Source organism: Hippichthys cyanospilos, chromosome 20 (assembly GCF_059441005.1).
Source record: "Hippichthys cyanospilos isolate Australia breed blue-spotted pipefish chromosome 20, RoL_Hcya_1.0, whole genome shotgun sequence".
NCBI classification, from domain to species: Eukaryota; Metazoa; Chordata; class Actinopteri; order Syngnathiformes; family Syngnathidae; genus Hippichthys; species Hippichthys cyanospilos.
Genome location: NC_142388.1, coordinates 10,620,682 through 10,635,893, shown reverse-complemented (window position 1 = coordinate 10,635,893; position 15,212 = coordinate 10,620,682). Strand labels below are relative to the sequence as shown.

Genomic DNA, 15,212 nt, shown 5'->3' with positions numbered 1-15,212 from the left:
GAAAGTTTGGAAGTGTCAACTAATACCATGCACTTGCTTGACCATAATCCTTAAAAACATCAACCATGATGCAAAGCAATGCATAAAAAAAAAAAAAAATCTTGTTTGGATGAGTCATCTGTAAATCTGTAAAACTTTGAATCTAAAAAAATGAATAGTGCCTGAGCACTGACAAGTAGCATGCACTTGCCGCACTATGAACCATTAGGTCAATTTAGGTATTCAAATATAATTTTTGATTTAATAAAAAAAAAAAATAAAAATCCAAGAATGTAATTTGAGAACACTTAAATTTCTCATTGCTCAAGTGTTTGGTGGAACTGCAGTATAAACTTCATTAAATTCTACTGGATTCTTTGACAAAGATCACGTTTTTTTTTTAAGAATCTACATCAACGCCATTGCATGCAGCCTTAGTTTTTTTTAATGCATCTTACCTTCAGTCTCTGGTGGATGACGGAGATGCTCATCACAGACAAATTACATCAGACGCGTATTTCCGTCGCACACCTGCAGAAATAACAAAACTTTATGACGACGACGTTAACAATTCCAAATCCAAATGTCGCTGTCGCTATCCTCCCGAGCGTTGGCCTTTGAATGATGACAACGAGGCACCTCTTTCGCTGAAATGGAGAATCTGCATCTGGAGATGTATTAGCGCAATCGCGGCAATATGGAGACTAGATAAAGGAGTCTGCCGGGACCGGCGGAAGCTATCAATAAGGCCGGCGTGAGCGCTCTGAATATTAGCGCACCACGTCGACCAATTTGCCGGCGGGAAAAAGGTCAGACCGGAGGCGTGTGGCTGCAGAAGTCGGAAAAGCTTTCAGGGACTAAAGTCAAAATGAGTTAAAGGAATTAAGCTGAATGGAAAAAGCAGAGCCACAGCTATAAAGGTTTCTTTGTGAAGTATCCATGAGGCAAATAAAACTACTGTAAAATGTTGAAAGAGTTTAAGAACACTAAAAATCTAAATAACATTGGAGCAAAAACATGGCTTAGTGGTGATAAAAATAACACTGTTGGTTCAAAACCTGGCATCGTGTTGTAAAAACATGACTGGGGGGGCGGGGGTGATAATTGTTAAACACGATTTTATTCCCAAAAAATTATGATAGTGTAAGTATGTAAAACATGGCAATGTGGCATTAAAAAAATATTATGAACTAGGGCTGCACAATTAATCAAATTTTAATCACAATCACAATATTGGTTGCCACAATTAATTAAGATGAGCCTCAGCGATATTAACATTTAAATAGCTGGCTACTGTATCTATGTCAAATCAAGCACTTTGTCATCTAACCACTAGGGGGCAATGTTTCCCACATGTTGGAGTGCAAAAGCCTCTGCTTTCTCACCCTATTGTTTACCAGTGTGAAATGGCATTGAGTTTCTCATTTGATTCCTAATTCATAAAGTGCTAGCTGTCAATTGAGACCCATTTTGAAAATCCAATCGGCAAAAAAATGTGAAAATATTCGGTTTGAAATGACTGAAAATGACATTTTGACTGCTAATTGATTAAAATTTGCTTCAAAGTAAATAATGTGCTTGGTTCTAAGTAGGCTTCATTTTTTGCCCTGGTTTACACCTGGCAACCGTTGGCTCTGTTGGCCTGTATGCCAGGTTTTCGCTAAGTCTTGGGTGATTTGCTTTTTTTTTTTTTTAACTTTATGTATTTAGTTTCTTGTTATTATTTGTAAGTATCAAGCCTTGAAGCCATGTTGATATACTGCTTGTTTAAAAAAAGGGCGATAGACATGTTTGACCAAACATGATGAACAATTGTGATTAATAATCGTGATTTCAATATCGACCAAAATAATCGTGATTATTATTTTGGCCATAATCGTGCAGCCCTACTGTGAACATAACAAAAAACATTGAATTTAACGGTGTTTCCAAACTTAAGAACTTTTGTAGGATATGATGTAAAACACGAGTTGCGGAAAAATAGCTGTGGAGAAAAAAAATTGACAGTACAGTACAATATCAGAGTATAAAAACATTGCATAATGGGACAAAATTGTGACATTGCGACATAGAAACACGTCATGTAGTGTCAAAACGACATTTCGGTGTAAAAACAAGACTCTGTGCCAAAACGCGCCACTTAGGCTGTGCCAGAGAGCAAGTGGGAGCTCCTTGTGCTCGTCTCCAGGCTTGGAGGGATCACGAACAAATTCCACATCCAGCCCCGAGAAGATCCTGAATAAAGCATCGCTCGCCACACACACGTCTTACTCCTCGCTTAAGACTGACAATCCACAGTCGTTTCCTTTTTCGACACATATTTCTACACCTACGCACGAATAAAACACAGACTCCAGTGTTCTCTCTTGGGGGTTTTCTGAGAAAAATAGGCTACAATGCAAATAAGAAGCATTCGGCAGCTCAAGTTTGACAGTGTGGAAAAAAAACCAGGGTGGAATATTTTTTTTTCTAAGTGTTATAAGAATGTCAGACGCCAGGATCTGCAGCTGCCCGAGTATCGGCGGTGACAGATTCCCAGCAAAACTTCTCCAAGTGTTAAAAGTGGAAGACTTAATAAGAGTGTGGAGGAAGGATGGGGGCTTTCGGGATGAAGTCGTATTTCTCTCGACTGGGTTGTGATGATTGTGCAGGAAAAAAAGGACAAAAGTGCCTCCTGGCAAAATCCGACCCGAGGGGATCGTTGCAGGCTGGAAGTATATGGCTTCATTCCAAAAAGGGGAGAAAAAAAAAAGGAACTTGTTGCAAAAAATTGGACCCAAAAATTATGAATTATTAAACGAAATGATACAGAAATCCATGTGCTGGAACTTGAGATCAGATTTCAAGATTTTTCAGTAAGTAGGATTGTGACCACTTTTCACGTTGCCTGTTATAGGCAAAATGTTCAAAACTCAGCAACTGGGATGGTATTGAGTGAGTTCCCATGGCATGAGTATCTTACACATCAGTGAACACACCTCTAATGATGAAAGCTACATACCGGTCTTTTATTGGGAATATCCCAGCTTACTTTGCGCTGTTTTGTAAGCGTGCAAGACTGGCCTGCCAGCAGTCCAGACCTGTCACCAAAGGAGGGGGGGGGGGGCAATTGAAGTAAATGAATGTTGAATATGATTCGGAAAACATTGATTTCTGTTTTTGTTTTACACATCCGAACATAATTGGAATTGGGGTTTGTAAATGTGTAGTAGTTACACAACAAAACAGCAAGAAGCATCACTGGTAATCAGGGAGACAAAAATCTTATCAAGCGCCAGAATTAAGAAGCCTGAGGGAGAGAAAAAAAGTGTAGCCACCATGAAATGAGAGCTGTTTCCCCATTAAGTGCAGGCATCATTAACAACCTCATTGACTTCTCCCTATAGATGTATATTTTGTCTCCTCTATGCGCGATAAACAAAACCTCAAGTAACAAAGTCAGTTAACTAACTTTAGCAGCTTAGACGGCCTTGCAGGGGGGCCATAAATCATGCGCGTAATGTTGCATCGACCCAAGCCGCCGCTCGACTGTGAAATATGCCGGGGGGAAAAAATGGCGGCCTTTAATCAGCAGAGGGCAATTAAGGCCTGGGTTATGCCACTCGAGTCTCACACCAATGCGGACGGGCCTCTTTTAAATGTTTATCCTCGTGTTGGGCGGGGATATTCGATATCCTGCGTCCGCCCGGGCCACGTCGTAAAGTGTGTGACGGCATCTGGATGTCCGTATCGGTCACTTTATCACAGTGTGTGTGAGTGTGTGTGTTTGACGATGAACGAGCACTAACCCTTCACGACTTTCCCTATCGACGTTTAGCTACGAGTGGCTGAATAATGAACGATTAGGACAGGAGACAGGATTAAGTAACCGGCGTGTTTTTGCAATTTTGCGTCATCCATCTGTCTAAGACAGCGTTTCCCAAACCTTACCGAGCCAAAGCACTTATTTTATATTAGAAAAACCCCACCAGCTCAACACCTTACAAAAATGTCAGCTGTTTAACAGCTTTTGACTGATCTTTCAAGAACCACAGAAAATTGGGTTCATGGTATTAAGGACACCAAACTTAGCAAAACGCTCAAAGCAGAAAAGAATTTAGCCATTATTAATTGATCTGCAGGGCAACAAGAATTACCCGATAACGCCAGTTTTTGACCAAAAAGCAGAGAAAACAAAATTAGCTCAAAAGGTTTAATATTGCCCTTGAGATTAGGCTTAGGCAAAAATGTTTACAGTGTTCCCTCCCCACTTTATGCTTCTTCTTTCTAAAATGCACAATAAATATGGTTTTGTAACCACTTACGATAGAACAAGATTTACCATACAGCCATTTTGACCCCTAACCCTAACCCTGACCAATAGCAGACCACCATCTCTGTGAGGAGACGCCGACCTACACCAGACCAGCATTGTCGTTACGCGTCGCACGGAGGCATTGACGGCAAAAGAAAATTAGTGCAAATACCTAAAAATGCCTGCAGATGGAGACCAAACAGCACAAATACAGCCAAGCCCCTAGGGTCATGACAGTTGTTTGTCGCAAAACTGGGAAAATACCATAAAGAGAAGAAAAAAAAAACTCAGTATTCCACATCGCAACATGAAAAAACGTAAGCCAGGGACGCTGTAACACAGGGGTCCACTGTACTATGAGCCTAATGAATACAAAATGAATAGGAATGAAACTGAGAAGGAATGACGAGAAAAGAAACAGCTCACCGGGCTAATATAACCTAGCTGGCACCATAATAACAAGAAATGATGTTCTTCTGTACTGTTGAAAAACCTACACGTTAAACAGCTGATCGGGAGTACGCATGCGCATCAAGTCCTTGATGTACACGAGGTAAAGTACTGGTTTGTGGGTGACACATGAGGGTAAAATCAGCCTTTTAGTTCATTTTGTTTGACTTTATCAACTGAAAGCTGGTTTTCATGACAACAAAAACACTCAACGTCAGCCTTTGGCATCTGATCAAAGCAGGAGCCTCCATCTTGGCCGTGCCGTCTCGCCATTTCAACATGGCATTTTTTTACATCTGATAAATCAGTTTTGCAATTTTCATTCCCATTTTTTACAGATGTATCACGCGGATGTAGTTAAATACTGAAGCTAAAGGTCATCAGTTATAGTTACCAATATAAAAATACATTTTTATATTGTATTTCCTCACTAGTTGATTTACATTCAAGTTGTACATATCTTATTTTTTTGGTTCTCCTATAAATGTATGTTTATTTTATAACATGGTGGCATTTAGCGCCTCCTGGCTGTCTAATAGAACATAAAAAGCCATCCAGCCTCAGTTTGCGTACGCATAGATAAACGTTATTAATCCCATAAGGTAAAAATAAGATTAAATCACTCTTACAAACAAGTTACGAGCAAGGTTTTCATTTTGGGTTATCATCTCATTCGGCAGCCTTAAATCATTTGTCTGCGGCGACGGAATAAACACGTAAAAGCTTCTCGGGCAACACATCTCATTTGCATTTGTGGTTCTTGACTTAAGAGGATACATAAATCATATTTGCGCCAAGGTGTGCGTGCGCATTTCTAATCGTGTCTTATTTACAACCAGTTTGCCTTCGTGGTGAAATATTGGCCGAGGCCCAGCCGAGCTAACGCACGCTCGGCTGTTGATAAATTAATGCTGGCGGTGGATTTTTGCCTGCGTAAATACCTGCAGCACAAAAACACTATGGGTCATTAATTGTCCTTAGTGATTACTTCAAGTAGCGTCTGGCTGCTAATGGCATATCCACACACGCTCTTCCTGAACTATCGCCTTCATTAGGACAAGCGATAGGAGGCAACCGCAAAGGCTAGCTTTTCATTACAAGTGACAAGCATATGGCAGACAAGCATTCCACGGCTTGCGTGAGAAGCTCACGCGGCAATCTACTTATTTATTATTTATTTGTTTTCGGTGCTGCTGTTTAGACGAATCGAAGATGCTGTCATAAGCAAAAATATACTGAAGCCACCTCAACCATCTGTTTGGGATACCTGTTGTCTACTTCAAAGTTTCAGCCAATTTCAACAAATATGTTGCAATACATTTAATGTGATTATTGTCCAGTAAAATACAACTTAAACAATACTACCAAATCCGACTCATGGTTACAAGCATTTTTTCTTATACTTCTTCTCATAAAAACAATACCCTAACTTTCTGTTCTATGTTTAGTTCGGCCAATCAGCGTCACACTCCAGCAGTGTTTGCAAGGCCCTGTGGAGGTCACTCAAGCAGGATGTTTTGCCCTGATCGACAACAAATATCACCTTTGAACTTAGCTTTGAAAAGTGTGCCAATTGTTTTATTCTTCCAATGAGCCATAAAATAAAACAAATAAAACAAATATATATATTGTATATATATATATTATATATATATATATATATATATATATATATATATATATATACACTGTATACATATATCTACATACATATATATACATAAGTCAAAGGACTATAAAAACTAATGAGCATGAACATTGCAAAATCATCATAACCCGTAAGCATCTTTGAGCCACAAAAATCACTGCTGAGGAACAAATCCCAACCAAGGCGGCATGGGGCTTCAAATCCTACATAGCTCTCTGCACATGATTTTTGCAGTGATCCTCAAACATGTATCATGGATTGAAAGACAAAAGTCTGAATTCATTTTACAGCGTTTTAAGTCTTAGTGGAAAACATGCCGAAACGTAAAAGTACAAAAATTGTGAAAATGCCAGCTCTGGGGAAAAACGCAATTTTGAATTATCCACATATCTAGTATATCTGCTTCTAAATAAGTTTGAACAGATTTCATATTAAGAACGCCCCAAATCTTTCTGAAATACTACGCTGTCTTCCTGTTCAATTTTGAGTCACTGCCCCTGAGATTTTTATTGTTTGGTTTTTTTTGCGTGCATCCTTTTATGATTATTATGCACTCCCAATTTTGTGCTGTTTGGTTAAACCGCTCTTTGGAGAATGATTTGTGTAAAAAAAAAAAAAAAAGTTTGGAGGAAAAGTTAGCCAATGGTGAGGTCAGCTTTCTTTATGAAGACGGCCGTAAAAAAAAAATAAAAAAAATCTGAGTCTGGCTACCTGGGTTTCTTTTGTTTGTGGGAGTGTGACAGCGTGTAAACAATGACATTAAAGATTAGTAATAACTCTTAAGTGAACAGATAGAGTAGAATTTTTTTAAAAGTAATGATTCGCCCCCTACCACCCGCCTCACTCTGACACATGAAGGAGCCAAGTCCTGACATCCCATTTAAGTGGACCTCTATTTAAAGTTTTCCCTCAATTATTCAAATTTGCGATGAATTATTACAATGAGACATCCGTGTCGTTCTGCAGGCACGCTGCATTTTTTAAAACCTGGAGTAGAGCATAAATAGTGTACGACATGTGGCGCAAAGTTGAAATAATAACGCGCGGAACATGGTGCGTCCCGACATTAGCGGCGAAGTGTCAAGTACAGACGTGTTTTCCCCAACCCGCTCGCCCACATGTGCGGCCCCGCCGCTTTGTCATCATATGAGGCTAACAGGCTTAAGTGGCCCCCCGCCGAGACTCTCAAGACCCGGCCCCTCACTATCCACCCTCTGTGAGGACGCCTGACAAGCTTGTGCCACAAAGTGGGCACTCGCTCGCCCCCGAGTGTTGCGAAATAAATCGCGGGAAGCTGGAGTAGGCATTGAGGAGATGATAATGACTTCAAACAGGTACTGGAAGAGAAACTCTGCAAAACGCAGCATTTAAAAAAAAGAAATGATAACGACTTTTTATTAAGTGTGTTCCAGGGGCATTTTACAGTACCTGCTTTCGCCTTTTTGAAACAATAAAATATTTCAAATGGTTAACGCAAATAAGACTTCCTATGCCTTGTCAAGTAGGACTTCTAGAGACATTTTCGTGAGTTGATAGAGATGCCTACCAAATTTCATGTTGATAATTGAAACAAGCTTGGGGCGCTGACGTTTAAAACTCATTCACTGCCGTCTACGCTTATCAAAATGCTTACCGCCAACTACTTATTTTCACGCTAGTACACTTTTTAACGAGATGTGCAAAAGGATCTCACACAGCTTGTCTGTGAAATTCGGGTTTAGAAACCCCTATGATGAGAAACCAAAAACTGCAAATGGAGGTGTTTCATCACAAGTGATCAGCACAACTTTTGGGTGGAAGATAAAGATCAGGGTTGAACACTTTGGAAGTCAGTCTAGTTTAAGTGCCTAAAACTTCAACTGTACATTAATCGTTTAAACAGTTTATTGGCCATTTATTGTTATCAGAAAGTCGTGTTTATTGTTAGCTACCATGGCTTTGAAACTACAGTTGTTAAGTGCTGAATGAAAAAGGGTTCAATGAGTTTGAAAAATAATCTAAGTAGTTGTTTTCTCATAGCATTTTTTTTTCCCAATAAAATTGCTCTAATGTGTTTTGGAACCAAAAAAAAGCAATCAATTACTCTGAATTTATTTTATTACAATATCAAACAACATCAGAATTATTATACATAATTCGATATTTTACATTATTAAACAAAAATTGGTGTGAAATACAGTTAATCTGCTTCATTTAGAATTGTTATTCACTAAATACTTCAACAATAGTCTTTTAAGTATCCACTATAACCACTTCACAAAATTCCACCAAACAAGTCTGGTATCAATATAACTTGACTGTCTCAAGATTCGATTCAGATTTTTCCGACTCTTTGGTTTGATTCAGAATCGATTTTTGTTTCAAATGTTTTTTGATTCACAACTACTTGATTGACAATTCTTGCTTCAAACGATAGCTGTACAAAGAATCGCCATGTCCTTCTCCGGTCTGCTTTGCAAAACAGAATGACAAGGAATTATTAAAGTGTTTTTCTTACATTTATAAAGTTTTGAATTGTAATAAAGTGTCTTAAAAAAAAACTGGACTGCAAATCCCTCTATTGTTGATTTTGTTTTATCCACATTCCAACCATTAGATTGCAAAACTGAACCCTTATTTTATTAGGTATTGCAAACTTTAAGTGCCTCGATGAACCATTTACCGGTAAGTAAAATGTCAAAGTAATTTCACCCCATTAATCTTCTTGATCTATGTCAGCTTTTATAGGTTGATAGAAAGACCATATTGTTCATATGTTTTCGTTAACGTTGAATGCATAGATGGACCTATTATCTTTTTGAGTTTGAATGTTCAGCTGCATTTAAACGCACCAGGTCATGAGCAGTTGGCTTTCACAGAACGCGCTTAGTGTGTGACATGATGCTACTGGGTCTTTCTTGGCAGTTAGCACGTAGTAGCGTAGTTACACGCAAGTGGACGGGAAAGCAGATTTGTTTGATTCGTTTTTAGTTATAAAACCGATTCTGGGACATTTTGTATCGAGTCTTAATAGTCATAAAGGAAAATCTTGATTATTTTAGGATTTGTTTTTCTATAAAGGTGGTTTGTAATACATCAGAAGTCACAAACCTTCAATTCAGTTCATGTCTCGACAAATAATGTTCACATATAGACAACAATTCTGATGAACTAAATATATATATAGCTAATATGTAAATAAATAAATATATGAATAAAACCTACCAACTCTTGAGCCTTGAAGGGGTCTCCTCCACCTATGATCCCTTCTGAAGGTTTCTTATTTTCCCCAATTGGGATTTTGCAGTTTTTTCTTCCCCTTCTGGAAGCTTTGTTCAGGGAATGCTGTTGTGTATTTATGATGAAAAGAAGTCTCTGCATGACTTCTTTTCATCTGTAAAGCCCTTTGAGATTTCTGTGATTCAGGGCTATACAAATAAAACTGATTGGATTCTTTTTGTTTTTAACTCATCTGAATGAAGCAAACTTTTGTTTTTCTTTTTTGCGTTCAACCCCAAATCACCCTTTGTGATTTGAAACAACATACTACATTGCAATCTCGCTTTGAGTTTCATTAATTGTTCAGCCTTAGTACAAAACAATTCCATTAATCAACCTGAACGCTTCTGTAACCCCCACCAAAGAAAAAAAATCCTCAATCCAATTGAAGCCATCAACGTTGCCTCGCACCTAAGTCTTTCATCAAGTTATTGGCTGGCGGCTCACGCCAAGGCCGACCCGAGCCACTTCCATCCGAAGCGCTAATCAACGCGGGCGGCATCAGACAACGTGTTGTGATCAATGATTGCTGCTAAAGCGATCAGTGCATGGAGCAATTAGGCTAAGTGCAGGCAGCCACTAAGTTGCTGACTAAAAAGCCTCATACATTGTTTTTTTCCCCTGACATTTCACTCAAGCCATCCCCATTTCAACAGCATAATAAGTAAAACGGGGGTAAAATAAATGCTAATGCTAATGAAGTACTTAATCTTCTTTTACTTTGTTGAATTGCCTATTGAGGCGCTTGTTTGCGCAAAAATCAATTGTTTCAATCATTAAAGCAATAGATCTAATCACAAAAGGACTAATATTGAAGTATCGCACTTAGCGTTTTGCACCCGCTGAAGTGCAGTAAGACATGACGCCCTTCACGACTCAAGAGGCGCCAAGTGAAGAAAATCACACGCATAATTTGGCTTCATTAGGCGGCAGAGCACAATAATGAAGACCCTTTTTTTTAAATTTCATTTTTCAGTCGAATGCAGAGCATTCATTTTAATGTATTGTTTCAATTCTTGATGACATTTTACATTTACACAAAATTAAGTGTCATAAAATGTTTCGGCTGGACATGAATGTATTTTCTTTGCCTTTTTCTTTAAAAATAAAAAGTACATTCTCAGACAACTACAAAAACGTTACTTTAAGCCTTTGAGGGAATGAAAATAGAACATACAACAATCCATCCACATGGTAACATTTTGTTAAAATTTGCTACAAAGACGCTGATGTAGAAGGGCTTTGTAAACACACCGCAATAAAAAAAAAAACGTACGAGCCATCTCACGCTGCCTCCATGTTTTACGAGGCGCACTGGCAACGCTTCACTTCTTTTATTATTTTTAACCACAGCACATAACCTGAGGCCAAATCAGCGGCGACAACGCGTGTACACACATTAAGTTTCAGCACCATGTCTCGCTAATTTTTTACTAACTGCTGCAGGATGCCCAGAAACATAACACTCAAAACAGCAGTTTGTTCAATCAACAGAGTGCACTTCGATTATTGAGAGCCGGCAAAATGTCAATAAATTGCGGTTATGTTGTAAAGACAGATGTATGTCCCGGGAATCTTGTAATCAAAAACAACACAAACCACAAGCCTAACTCATTAAGCTACATCATTGGGCCCTACTATTATATCGTGAGACAGGGGGATGGTTCCATTGTGAGTGCAACAGCAAAAACAGAAAAAGAGAAAAATATGTTATGTTACAGAGCTGTCTCCATGGAGAATGCTCAAAATTCAACAACTGAAACTTAGCGTTTTGCTGGTAAAGCACGCAGGCTAGTTTCTGGGTTAGCAAAAAACAAACAAAAAAAAAATCTGTTTGTCTGGACGTTAGCTAACAGGCTACCTGGTTTGTAAAACGAGGATTGAAGAAACGAGACGACGACAATGAGAAATAATGTTAACAAAAAAAACAGAAAATAGAATGTGTCCACATGTTAGCAAACAGGCTAGTTCTTGAGACATAAAAAATGTCAAGATCAAGCTACAGGAGCATAAGGAATCTTCCATTTTTTTAAATCAAAACGACATTTTAAAAAAAATCTACAACTAGCAAAAGTTAAATCAAGAGCATTGTGTTTGTTTTGTTTCATTACTAGTTATTTCCTGGTTGTTTAAAGAATTTGTGTAAATGGTCAGGGCCATATCGACCCAATTAAAAAAAAACGTGCAAAATGTTGACGATACTGATGTCAACTGGTTATTAATTAGTCTGAATGCGAACTTAACTTAGCTTGTGAAAAAATAGCTTTTCATAACCCGCTTAAATGCCCCAATTATGTCGTTAGTAACTATTGTGAACATGTCCTGTAAATCACCCGTCCAGCATTCTGCCACTTGATCAAAACATCCATTTCACAATTTAGCTTGTTTTCAAATCGTCGATTTTAAAAATGACAAATTAACCGATAATACAATTCATTCCCAGCCCAATTCGATATCATGAAAAGAAGCAAAACTAAGCCATTGTTTGTCCGTATTGAATTGAAATAAACATTCCTTGTTTGTAAATTAATTGATTTAAGGGATGGTCCTCTATTGGACAACACTATGAAATTACTATTCTGAGGTAGTTCTGTTGTAGATTAAATATAAACAGGTGGGAATTTCTCAATCAAAGAAGCAAAACTAACAATAGGAAAGGAGGTGATTATCTATATTTGCATCCTGGTTCATACAGCAATTACCAAAAAGGCTGTTGTATTCACGTGATTTCAAAATGACAAATAAATCGCTGTTTTATTCTTATTCCTCCACAGATTTACCTGGTTATTCCGAAGGTTTTTACATAAATCCATACCCATCGTACTTGTGTGCTTGGTGGAGGTAATAACGACAACAAAAATGCCCTGGAGCGAGCGCATCGTAATTTGCTGAGCAAAGCGACAACAGGGGCCATCAGCTAATAGGATAAATGTCTCGAGTTGGACCTCGAAATGAATTCCTCCGGCCAAGGCGAGTCCCTGGGTCAGCGTAATTCACACAAGACGAGGACGGATTACCCTCAGTGGCAAATAGGGAAGTATTGTACGATACTGAACTGTACTGTACGTACAGGAAAGGTGGCAAAGACATTCACACACTGTATTAAATCTTCTTAAGAAAAAAACGGAATGGGGAAAAGAGAAAATTCGTTCTTACTATACTTTCAAACTGTTCACAAGAAGGCGAGGGGGAAAATCACATTACATGTCACATGTTGTCATGTACAGTAACAGCTAGCTAGCTATCTAGTTTGCTCAGGTTATAATGCTCTTTTAAAAAAATCAAATTCTCATAGCTATATTGACATTGTGAAATAAGTAAAAATGGAGCGTGGAAACTCCATGTTATTTTTTCAATAAAAGGTGCTATTGATCCATCTCAATTTCTTGTTTTTTGTTTTGTTTTTTTACTCGCATTATTAAAGAAGTCTGAAAACAGCCTAAGAACAAATTATGATTAATGCGACTTAACACTGAGTCTGCAAAGTGTTGTAAACGGGAAAGTCTGGATTTTTTATTATTATTATTTATTTCGTTTGGACAACAAAGACTTAAAATAGTTAGGTCACTACATTTGAGTAAGATAGTTTAAAAAAAAAGCTAGCTTGTGTTTCGGTGCAGAAGGAAGCGGTCAGCCATGAAGATAAGTGTGTGCAGATTACTTTTCACCTGTTACAATGCTTACTCAGCTTGTATCTCTTCCATCATTCGTGCTTGGATGTCCTATGAATCAAAGATTGGTAAAATGATGAAAGCGAACGATTATAGTTTTTGTTTTACGTCATGTTTCAATTATGAAGATCGAATAAGGAAGATGCCTACTTTTCCAATCAATGCAAAGACTTAAATCAAAACGTCTTTGGAAATACATAAACGAAAAGGAGTTACCTGAACAATCTACTTCACTACTGTGACATACAGTACACATTTGAGACGATGCTTCACCCAGCTATAAAAGCATCAGCAAGAAGTAAGGGGGTGGCATGGCTTGATAAATCATGCTAAATATGGAGGCCAGATTATGATAATGCCATCACTGGAATCAACATGACGCCTGGCGCTGACTTGGCCAAGTCTAGCAGAGACTAAATATAGACGCAGTCAGGAAGTTGCTCCACAAACAAACAAACAAACAAAACGTGTATGATCTAACAATGTGTTTACTGCAGGGGTTAGAAGTCGAGTGCCTAATAATGTTACCCTGTCGAGCAACTACGTTTTTTATAGGACGCGGGTTAACAGGCTAAATATCTCAATTAACAGCACAAAACGGGGCGTTATTGAACTGTACTGGAGGTACAATGTGTTTCTAATGAGGTGTCTGGTCATTGTTTTTACAGCAGCATTGCGAAAACAATGCAACCTCAACACAGTGTGCTTGGGAAATAATAAATCCTTATTACGGCTAATCATTACTTAATATGGATTCATTTAAAATGCAATCAAATAATTATGGTTTCATTGCAATTTCCATTTGTTCCATTAACCTGTTAGGTCCATCTGCACGCATGCTGGAGTAATTAATAGTAATATTAATGATAAGGATAATAGTAGTTGCGTTTTTGTAGTCAGTCACGGAGCTTGGGTTCAAGGTTTAGAATCTATTCATTGACAAGCGACCGGTTTGAGTCCGAGCTGGTGGCCGACCGACGAGCACTCAGGGGCGGCTTACCTCCCGGGGCCGCTCGCTGCTCCGCTGGTCCTCGCTTCCTCGTCCCGACCGACAAACACAACCAGCAGCGGCTTTAGTTGGTTGCTCCGTGCCTCCTTCAGTCCGTCCGCCTCCCCTCCCGACGCGGTCCTTATCCGGCAAAGAAGATGCGCTGCTGGGACATCGTTGTCCAAGTAGACTCGGAAAAGGGTCGCGAAAAGGTGAGCGCGGTCGTCCGTGTTGAGGGTCACCGGCGGCGGGGGACAACGTGACGCAGGTGAGCTGATGAAGCGTGACGCAGGTGCGCTTGATGAAGACTGGAGGAAGACTAGAAGGCTCGCTCGTACAAGACACTTTACTCGGGATCAAGCGCCTCCCCTTTATGTGCACGCGTGCTCGAGTCGCACACAGGCACGACAGCGCCTCCCGCAGCTCACTCGGTGGAAGTGCAGAGGGGATCGGCGGAGGGGACTGCAAATTTTGATTTCATTGAGAATTTTTCGAGATACTGGCTAAAGTGAGTTTGCGTAATAACGAGTCGATTCTGAAGATATTTCTTTTTTTCGTAATGCATACACTGTAAGCAAAACGTCACGTTTACTTAATTAAAATGAGGATAAGACTGTATTATGGCTCTTTATTGCCATCACACCTGCACAAGTACAAGGCAACGAAATTCACGTAAATAAACAGTGATTACATGAAACCATTAATATTTATTCATTTAATATGACTATTTGTATAGAAAACAAAACCTAATTAATTAATTAACTGGCCCTGAAATAATTACAAAAATTAAAAAAAAGGAAGCAAAGAAAATGGGCCACCAGAGAAATGCTTTACAAAGTAAAAGAAACAAAAGACAGCTGGACAAAACCAAACTAAAAGCAGACAAAAGAAAACTAGTAGCAAACAGAAAAACAAAAAAGTAAT

The 15,212-nt window shown here is 38.8% G+C and overlaps 1 protein-coding gene across 1 annotated transcript in view; it reads right to left on the bottom strand.

Moving 5' to 3' along the window:
* klhl29 (kelch-like family member 29) overlaps positions 1–14,610 on the bottom strand; it is a 222,498-nt gene extending 207,888 nt beyond the window's left edge. Inside the window, exons 1-2 of the mRNA XM_088403994.1 lie at positions 14,301–14,610; positions 438–510 (exon numbers count right to left, since the gene is read on the bottom strand). The gene's annotated coding sequence lies outside the window, so the exon portion shown is untranslated. The remainder of the gene's footprint in view (positions 1–437; positions 511–14,300) is intronic.
* Positions 14,611–15,212: the final 602 nt, after the last annotated feature.